Here is a 9,590-nt window from a genome sequence, read left to right as displayed (position 1 = left end):
CTGGAACTTTGACTCACAATCGAATGCAAGCCTATTTCTTTGTTTTTCGCAAGAAAAAATAAATGCCTAGTAAACTGCGCCATGACTATTTGTGTCAGCTGTATAATGTTGTTAGAAAGTACTTATGATCTCACAATCGCTATGTTCCTGAGCATGACTGTGACATACATACATAGGCACACAATGTGCATGCAAACACACACACACGTGCAACAAAATACACACACTCACACAGTGTAGGACATTCTGAATGGCGGGGCATGAAATAACGTATTGAACGCATTAGGTGAAAATTAAATATGCTAAAACTTCCTTATACTTTTCTATATCCTTCAGTCTGTTAAGGTTGTCAGTCTGTCAGTCTCTTAAATGACAATTATCAGTATGCTTGTATATTCCTTCTTTTCCCCTTCTCTGTGTATCTCCTTATTTGGTCAGTGGGCAGGCAGATATGTGGTGCGCTAAGGGAACGCGCTATTCTAGGCTGGGAGTCCGATAGGCCTCCTGAGTCCTAGACATCACATATAATCAACAACCTGCTCCTGCTCTACCTCCTAGAGTGAGATATAAGGACCCGAGTTAAGGATTAATGCAGCCGCAGTGTCTCTAAGGTGTTACATAAGGATGTTATGGGACACTTTGAACCAAATTTCAGTATGCCCGTCTCCCTGCTGATCAGTTTGTATTAAATCTGACGATTACTTCGGCTGCAGCTGTCTCTCGATTCCTTGGATTTTACAAAAAACAATATATGAATGCCATCGAGTGCAGACCTGTATTCTTAAGTACATGCTTGATGTCAGTGGAGAGGGCGGCCATTCTGCCTGCGGCAGAGAGAGATAACAAAGACCTATATTACAGAAAGCCCCCACCAATAAACTCGGTGAATAACTCTCAGGAGGCAGGCACAAAGAAAATTTGTTTGAGTTTAACGGGAGCAGAGTGCGGTTTTCGGGGTCCCTCGGCCTCAGTTCTCCTGCTCTGAAGCGTGTGTGCGCGTGCGGGTCGGAGCCTCGTCCAGCGCGAGGAGACGCAGCTGCTGTTGCCATGGAAACACCCCAAAGTGAGGGAAGTGATATCCCCAGCGTTTGACTGGCTGGAAATAGGTGCCTGGGACCCTGTTAGAGTGAGTTATAATTACAGAAAAAGATAGTGTATATTTAAAAAAAAAGTGAGTGGCTGTTTTGTGAAACAGCAGTATGTACGGAACACTGTGACCTGGATTGCATGATGTTTCATTTTGGTGATCGCTGAACAAAGCAGACTATGTTTTTGAAAAAACAAAAAAAAGCATTCATTTGTCAAATTTTGGAGAAAAGGTGATCGAATCCACATAGGAGTTGGGGTTGATGAGGTGCAATTTGTCCTCTTGCTGATGGGAGAAACTACAACCAATTATACGCTGCCCTGTGGGGACATGGTCAGGATTTTGGGCCCCTCCAAGGGCTGGATTAGAGCTACAATACAGAATGTGTTACATAATTACAGAAATGACGATAATTACTTACTGTCATTAAACATCAGTGTGGTACTGTACCTATTGCACAGAGTAGGAATGTTCCCAGTGTTTTATACCAATTTCCTCATCATCCCTTCCTCCCTAATTTGTGTGGTTTATAAATCCCTCCTGAGCTGCTCAGTGTGAAATAGGTGGAATGCATCACCCACGTGTGACACATTGGTCGTGCTCGAGATGATGCCAAAACCGCACTGCTAAGTGTTGGCAGATTCATCAAAGCCTCCACATGAATGTAGTTAATTAAATTAATATAAGAGACAACTTAAAGAGAAGAGATCCCTTAGGTGAGGAGCAGATTAAAGCTCATTAAATAAAATTGTGTGTCAATACTCGGCTATTCATTACAGTAGAAATTCACCCGGCTTAAAATTGGGGGGGAGGTTTTGGATATCTGGATTCCTTGGGAAGGAATTTATGCACATGGAACCTTTCTAGGTAATGGCTCTTTTTAAATTGTTATGATAATATCACAATGATAACACTGTTACTGTTATCCACAGCATAATTGAATCACATAAACTCAGAGTTATGATACTCTAAGAGCTATTGGACAGCTTCTAAGCCTCTGACTATCAGAACTGTGCAGCCATTTCCACACACAGAGTGACTGCTTTATGGCATGCTGGTGTTTTATGTTCTAACATCAATACAGGGTTTCTTTGTATCCATAAAACCTAACATGCTCCTTATTAAGGTTGCGTGGGTCATATTGCTTCAGATTGCCTTTTCTTCTAATGTGTCAAGTGGCCTATGCTGGTAGCATAGGAACACAGGAACCGGTGCATTTACCTGCACCTGATAAAATAGGGACTGCAACGATGCTTAAATTGTTTTATTTTATAAGACTACAAACAGTTTGTCGGAAATTAGAGTCCGTGGATCGGTCAAGACGTAGGCATCAGTGTACAGGCGGTCATTATGAAGTTCTTTTTCTGAGGGTGATACCAGCGACCGCAATCTCTGTTTTTTTTTTTTTGTTCTCCCAGAGTATTCATTATACCCCAGGCGAAAAGCAGGAGATGGATTTAGTTACAGAGAAGGAGCCTAATGAGATACCGGGAGAAGGTATGCTTAATGCATGAGAGGGGTGCATTTAAGACTAATGGGCGAGGAATTAATGGGGTCCTCGGCTTTCCATCACAATCATCCGGCCGGCCCACGTCTGGAGGGGTTACAGGGGGTACCTGAGAGAGAGGTCACCGATATAAACAAACGGCGCTTCCCTTCACGGAAACGTCTTAGGGAGCAATAGGGAAACAGAGAAAACGTTCAGGAGTCACACTCAAGGAGTTTAATAAACTCTGAGACATCGGCCCTCCGCGGAGAAAGCAGACAGGCGGGAGGGGAACGCAAACGTGAGGACGAAGCGTTCGCTGGCGATCAGTTCGCTACCCTCGGGCGTAATGTTTTTTCCTCCCGCCGCAGTGACATACGGACAAAATTATATCATTTAAAGACTCCTCCACCAACAGGATGTCAAAGAACTGCACTCCGGTTTTAACAATATCTTTGAAAATCTACCTCAAATGCACCTGTCAGACTGCGCGAAATGGGCACAGCACAATCGCTGGAGTCCAGGAGATCAATTCTACTCTTATTATGTTGTCCATTTCCTTTCTAGGCAGCACAGAGATTTTATTTAGGTAAGGAGCGCAACTCCAGGACACATAAAACCACCTACTGTCTCTTGGCATTCTCTTTCCACTTTGCTTGCTTCTTAACTTTGTTTGTCACTGTATCGTAGAAGATCTGTGCTCCCAGACTGTTGGGTTGTATTCTTGTCATTATTTCACAAGAAAATGGGAATCCAACTACAGTGTTCCTCCACATTATTGAAATGTCTTGCGTTAGCTTGAATTGTGTCTTTTTACTTCTGCTGTATTGAAACAGCTGTCGCAACGTTGCACTATTGAATGGTGGTGAGAACATTTTAGCGGTGAGAACATATTGTCTGAAATTAAGCCACATACCATACAGTACCATTTTGAAAAGCAGTGTGGGTTGAAAAACACTGTCATGGCAGAGTGCTGAGGTGCTTTCATTTGAATTCTCTTGCTTTTTCAGCATACTTGTCTGAACAAAATCAAACGGTTAATAAGATGTCACTGAAGAAAGCAGATCACTGAAAAATAGGGCTTTCGGAAGTCAACACAGCAAAAATTAGGCATGGATGTTATACTGAGATTCCAATTACCCTTACATTGATAATTTCTTCATTTAAACTAAACAACAAAAATGAGACTAGCCTTTTTAAAAGTATGGCTACAATAATGGGAGCAATAACTTAAATCAATAAAGGATTCATGTTCATAAAATTGGTTGAATTTCATTCATTTTTAAGTTGCAAACATGCCTGATGCATTCCACTGTACTGATTTTTTTCTATCCTCCCACCCCATAAAGGGAAACCAAAAAAACCTGACAGCAGTGGGATTGGTCACCTAAAAGTGGATATTGCTGCGTAGGTGAATGTTAGAGTCCTGAGTACATCGTATATATCTCAAATACTATATATCATCCAAGGAATCTCTAGAGGTTTAACCCTGCAGTATTGATTTTTCTCCTATCTGTTTCACTAAGAGCAATTTGTTGCAATCTGCACTTTGTCTATGACTGATGAGGTCAGCTTGCAGGTTCCATTTTGGCTCTGATCTTGCTAGTTCTTCCTCCCCCCTCTGTGTCTCCGTAGCCATCTCTTTTGTTCCCTTTTTATGCTCGATGACAACATGACATGTCAGCACGCCGTTTCCAAGTCATCGACTTCAAAAATAAACACAGGGGTTGAAAGCCACAGCACTCACAATATGCAGAGCCATTTAGGAAAATGAATTCACCAGATGATGTCATTTGTCTTTATTAGCGGCAGTAGTTACTGTTATGCTTTTGCGTCCCCCCACGCGTCACGGGGAATCAATTTGTTAGAACAATCACTCCAAAATGTAATTAGGAGCCCATTATTCCTTTGGAATGTTTTTCTCATGACGGATGCGTATCATTATCTTCAACTGAGATGTAATTAATTCCTCAACATCAAACCTGGAACGCTTCTAACCTGTCCAGCTTTGATTGAACCAAAACAGACGAGGGAAAGCACTGACTGAACTAATTAGAATCTGTTGACTGAGAAATCTTCAGAGCAGAAAGCACCAATTACCTGGATTCAATCGAAATTTGTCCTTAAATTTGATTCATCACTATAAACAAAATAAAGATTTTATTCTTCAAAATTACAGCTTCAGTATTTTGGATGGCGAGCTTGTTTCATGAATCACAAATACATTTGTTTACATATTTAAGAAAAATAATTACTGTAAGGTCCTGATCCAAACAACATTTCTTATTTGACTTTAATGTGCTTCCTTTTCAAAGTGACATGTTCTGTGATAGTTAAAAGAGATGCAAATGAAGTCGAGTTAAGGGAAAAATAGCTTTAAGGATCAAATCTGGATGGTTGGCCATCTCTCACCATGAGGCTTAACCACGAGAGCCAAAATAGTAGCATGCGCTTGACAAGCCGCCATTTCATTGGCATCACAGTCCAAGCCACAAGTGTCGACAGAGAATGAACAGAACAAACTTCAAATTTAAGGCACTTACACTTTAATAGCATCATTTGCGAACATATGGTCTCCAATAATTTTTCATAGTTCAGCCACACGCGCAAGTATTATTTTTTTTTGTTTGAAAAAAGACCAATTTGATCATATGCCTGTTTTTCTCAGGTTTAATTGCATACTTACATGTGTTAAATCAGTGGCTAACAAGAATTTAATGAACACCTGTTACTTTTATTGGTGTGTTCCATTATCAGAATCTCACGAGACTGAACACATCATTTCTTTCTTCTTTAGTTAATATTTTATTTCAGAAAGCTGCCTGAGTTTGTTCTATCCACTTCAGTTACATGAATGGTGGCATGGAGGCAGGCAGCTTGGTGGGCTTTACAGCTCCCACACTGAGGCAGTACCACTTTCTGACAGCAGGGTATATATGAATGCTGCTGTCATCAGCAGTTACACCAAATATGAAGAAAGGTGAGCCAGCACCTGTTGCAGCCATACATCCCCAAACCACAACATCCCCACACCATGCTTCACAGATGAGTGGGGTGCTTTGGATCTTGGGCAGTTTTTTTTTTTTTTTTTTTTTTCTTTTGGCCTCCACACCTTGCTTTTGTCACCAATCTGGTACATGTGAACCTCAGTCTCATCTGTCCACAAGACCTTTTTCCAGAACTCTACAGGCTCTTTTATGTAGCAAACTGTAACCTGGCCATCCTGTTTTTTTTTCTTCTTATTTCCTAAGAGTCATAGTGGCTTCCTTGACTTTCATTGGTACAATACAAAAACACCAATGACAGACTCCAAAGGCAATCAAAAGCCTAGAATAAAGACTAGATACGGGCAGCTCTCTTATGCCTGCACTAAGAATGCAAGTGAACACACCTGCCTACTTAAAGAACACCCGTGAAGTCATTTTTTCCAAACATTATGGTGCCCTTAAACGGGAAGATGGGACTGTGTATAAACAGTGAAGCAAAATGTATAAAATGACCCTTTATTGCAAATATGCACTTTTACCACATGTCAATTGTTCAATTACAAATGTAAAATAGTAAAGTACAGAGCCAAATCAACAACAACAACAAAAAAAGTATTTGTCCCAAAATTTATGGAGCTAACTGTGTGTATATATATATATATATATATATATCTTTCTCTGTGTTTGAACCCTCCACTTCACAGGCTCCACAACAAGGGAGCTGTCCTTTGCTGAACCACGGAAACAGCTGAAGTACATTACTGTACCTAATCCCAGAGCTGTCTCCCATTTTACAGTCAGCCAGTATAGAAGAAAAGGAGAGGTGACTTGACTTGTGGAAAGCCTCTGCTTTGCTAACTCTACCCCGCTCCACGATATGCTTCTTGTTCGCGCTCTTTCCGTTTTTTTTTTGGTTTAAATTGGAGACCTCTGAAAGCAAACAGATAAGACTCCCCGCTGATCTGGAAGCTGAATTGAACAGGCCCAGTTCTCCCAAGACCCTGTAATCCCTACACAGATCACCCAATGTGGATGTAAATACCCTGAAATTAAAGATGATAGGCAGCATTTTAACCTCATGTTTATTGTTTTATTTCAAATCCAGTGTGCTGGAGGGCCAAAATAACAAAAACTGTGTCACTGCCCTGATACTTTTGCATTTAACAATATATTGTTATATAGTTATATAGTTATATTCTTCAAAAGGACTAAGATAAATTAAATTTCCCATTAGTGATGGATAAAGCAATGGTAGTTTTAATATTTAGAGCAATAACACAGGCAATCCAGTTAAAAAGGCCTTTCATTTTAAAGTTAGGGCACCTGTCCATACACAGGGAAAGGATGTGGTCTTTGCAATATGAATTACCCATGATAGAATGCACAGCAATTAGGATGACTTGTTTTGTAAAGGTAATGATCGACCCAGTACTTTGAATCTGTGTGATAGAATAGGGTTTACAGTTAAAGGATTTTTAAAAAGTAAAAATGCTGAACTGGACCATCCGTATCAACTGGCATGAACATTCAGGCACAACGTGCTGACTGTATGTGACCCAGTTGAGGGGTTGTGGCTATGGTCACGTATAGTCAAATTGAGTTGATAAAGGTCCTTGACATTCGGAACATTTGGAATTATAATTTCCCCACTTCCTGAATTCTGAGCTCATTATAATTTTTTCACTTCCTGCATTCTGAGCCAAATCAGTCATGCAACAGAATGCAGTGGGGAAAGAAAAAAAACAGCCAGCAAATCATCTTCAAATGAACTGAAAGTGACTCCGAAAAGGTTCATGGACTCCTGTTACCAGCACAATTCAGCAACAGCTCCTGCTGAGTTTTCATGCATTTAATTTGCCATTGTGTGTATTTACTAACTAGGAGGATGGGGAACTCTGCAGGAACTCCTGCAGTTGTGAACATTTAGTTTTCACATTTGGTGATCTGTGCACAGATCTAGCTATACGCATCTTTTCAGATTGTAATTGGCAGTGCATGGCCAACTGAGATTTGTTGATATTTACAGTAGAGATCTGCCAAAGTCTAGGAAATGACTGACTCAAATAATGAATGCCTTTAAACCATCCTCATTGTCTGGGGGTTAGGAAGAAACACCATTTCCCTGACTCTCCGGCTTGTTTAAATGATTGATGAAGAGGAGCTAAGAGGTGCTTCAGCTGTGATAATCAAATCATTGCCTTTCTGACAATCACCTCTAAACTAGATCTTATCCTTTTTCTTGAAGAGCGGAGTTTGACTTGTTCAGCAATCATTTTAAACTGCATGGAAAAAATAAAAAAATTGCATTCTCGTTGGAAGTTAAGGATAAATGTTAATTGAATCCATGCCAGTGCATACAGGTGGGATTGTCTGAAAATGTTTAATGGTTAGATACATGAAACAAAATACTGGGTGTTTTTGAGTGGAAGCCCATCACTTGCTGGCCATTGCTATTAGTGTACAACCGCAATTCTTAGTGTGAATATCAGGAGGAGCAGCAGCACTGAGGGCTGGGGGGGGGGGGGGGGGCGGGTGAATATAGGAATCTAGGGGAGGACAGGTCGATCAAAGAGCGTCAGGGAGGCGGGGGGTAGAACCAAAATCACATTAAGCCAGTCCGGCTCTTCACCGCGCAGCGGAGGATTCATCGACACTAATACCGTTAAGAAGGAGGCAGTAGGCAGCTCGTTGTGCTTTTGATTTTTTGAAAAAGCACATACCAAGCCATTTTGGGCTCAGGCTTCAGGTTGATCTCGACCACCAAGGTAATGTAAGCCTTACCTCAGTATTACCCTCATAAGTGTATTGAATTTCATTCACTCATGTGCTTCCTGAGCTCTGTCAGCTTTGTACTCAATATCGATAGTCTCCTCCATTCCGGTGCTTGTAGTTAGCCTTGCATTTTTGCATTTGGTGTTGTTTGCTGTAATGGCCTTGCGAGTTTTCCTTGTACCTCATATATCAACAGTTCTCGCACTAGTTCCATCTTAAACTGTACACAACATCATGTTTACACACTGATGCTCTTTACCAGTTTTTTAAAGAGGTTTCCAGAAAATGTTCTGGCTTCACGAGGAGTTTTTACCACACTGACAAATTTCCTTGTGTATTGAAGAGGAGGATGTGCAACCCTTCGGAGATATTTTCATTCTATGCTGCAAGAAGCAGTGAAGAGGAATTGGCCTTTGGTGTAAATCCAGGGTTACCTCTCCGGGCTGCTAACTGCTAATGAATCACACAGTGTCTGGGAGCCCAAGCAGAAAACATCTAATAGTGTCTGAACAGTTCAACACCCTTTAAACGCTACAAAATTTCTATCGCCATTGCGTTTATTATACTAGGTATTACGCTCAGTGGTATTTCTAGATTAAACCTCATTGTCTGCCTCATTTTCTATCCTCCCTAATAATTTTGGTGTTATTATGGAAGTGTTTTTCTTTTCTTTTCTTCATAAAATTACATTAAAATGCTTTGTTCTGGGAGTTTTATTTAAGAATATCTCATGTGGCACCATGTAATTTATACGTGGCTGCATTCACTATGTGCTGAATGATATTTCACTGGCTACAATACCCTCTTTTTCATCATGTATTCCTATCCTTTCATATCTATGCATAGTGTTATACAATCACAACCAAGGAGAAGGTTTGTGGCTTTTGATTCTTTGCTTTAGTTTCCTTGAATAAAATAACATCTGGTATTTTCGCAGGACTTGGGCCCTGAACAACAAGGTCCAGGATAGTGAGATAGTGCTAGCACAAAACATTATTACAGGATTATTACAGCAGGGAGCTTGTAGAGAATGGCATTTTAGCAATGTACAGTGTTCTTTTTTAATTAATATAAACACAATTTCCAACGATGCTGTTAACAGGTTGAGATAATACATTTTCCCACACCCAACAATGTAGTAAACAGGTTGAGATAATGCATTTTCCTACACCCAAGCAAAAGGCAATATTGCCAGGATAAAGTTGGCAGGGGTCACGGCAGCCTGGTTGAACAGTCTGGACATTTCAGTGATGTCCTT

Source organism: Anguilla anguilla, chromosome 6 (genome assembly GCF_013347855.1).
Source record: "Anguilla anguilla isolate fAngAng1 chromosome 6, fAngAng1.pri, whole genome shotgun sequence".
NCBI classification, from domain to species: domain Eukaryota; kingdom Metazoa; phylum Chordata; class Actinopteri; order Anguilliformes; family Anguillidae; genus Anguilla; species Anguilla anguilla.
The sequence above is the reverse complement of the archived record's forward strand: the minus strand, read 5'-3'. Positions refer to the sequence as shown.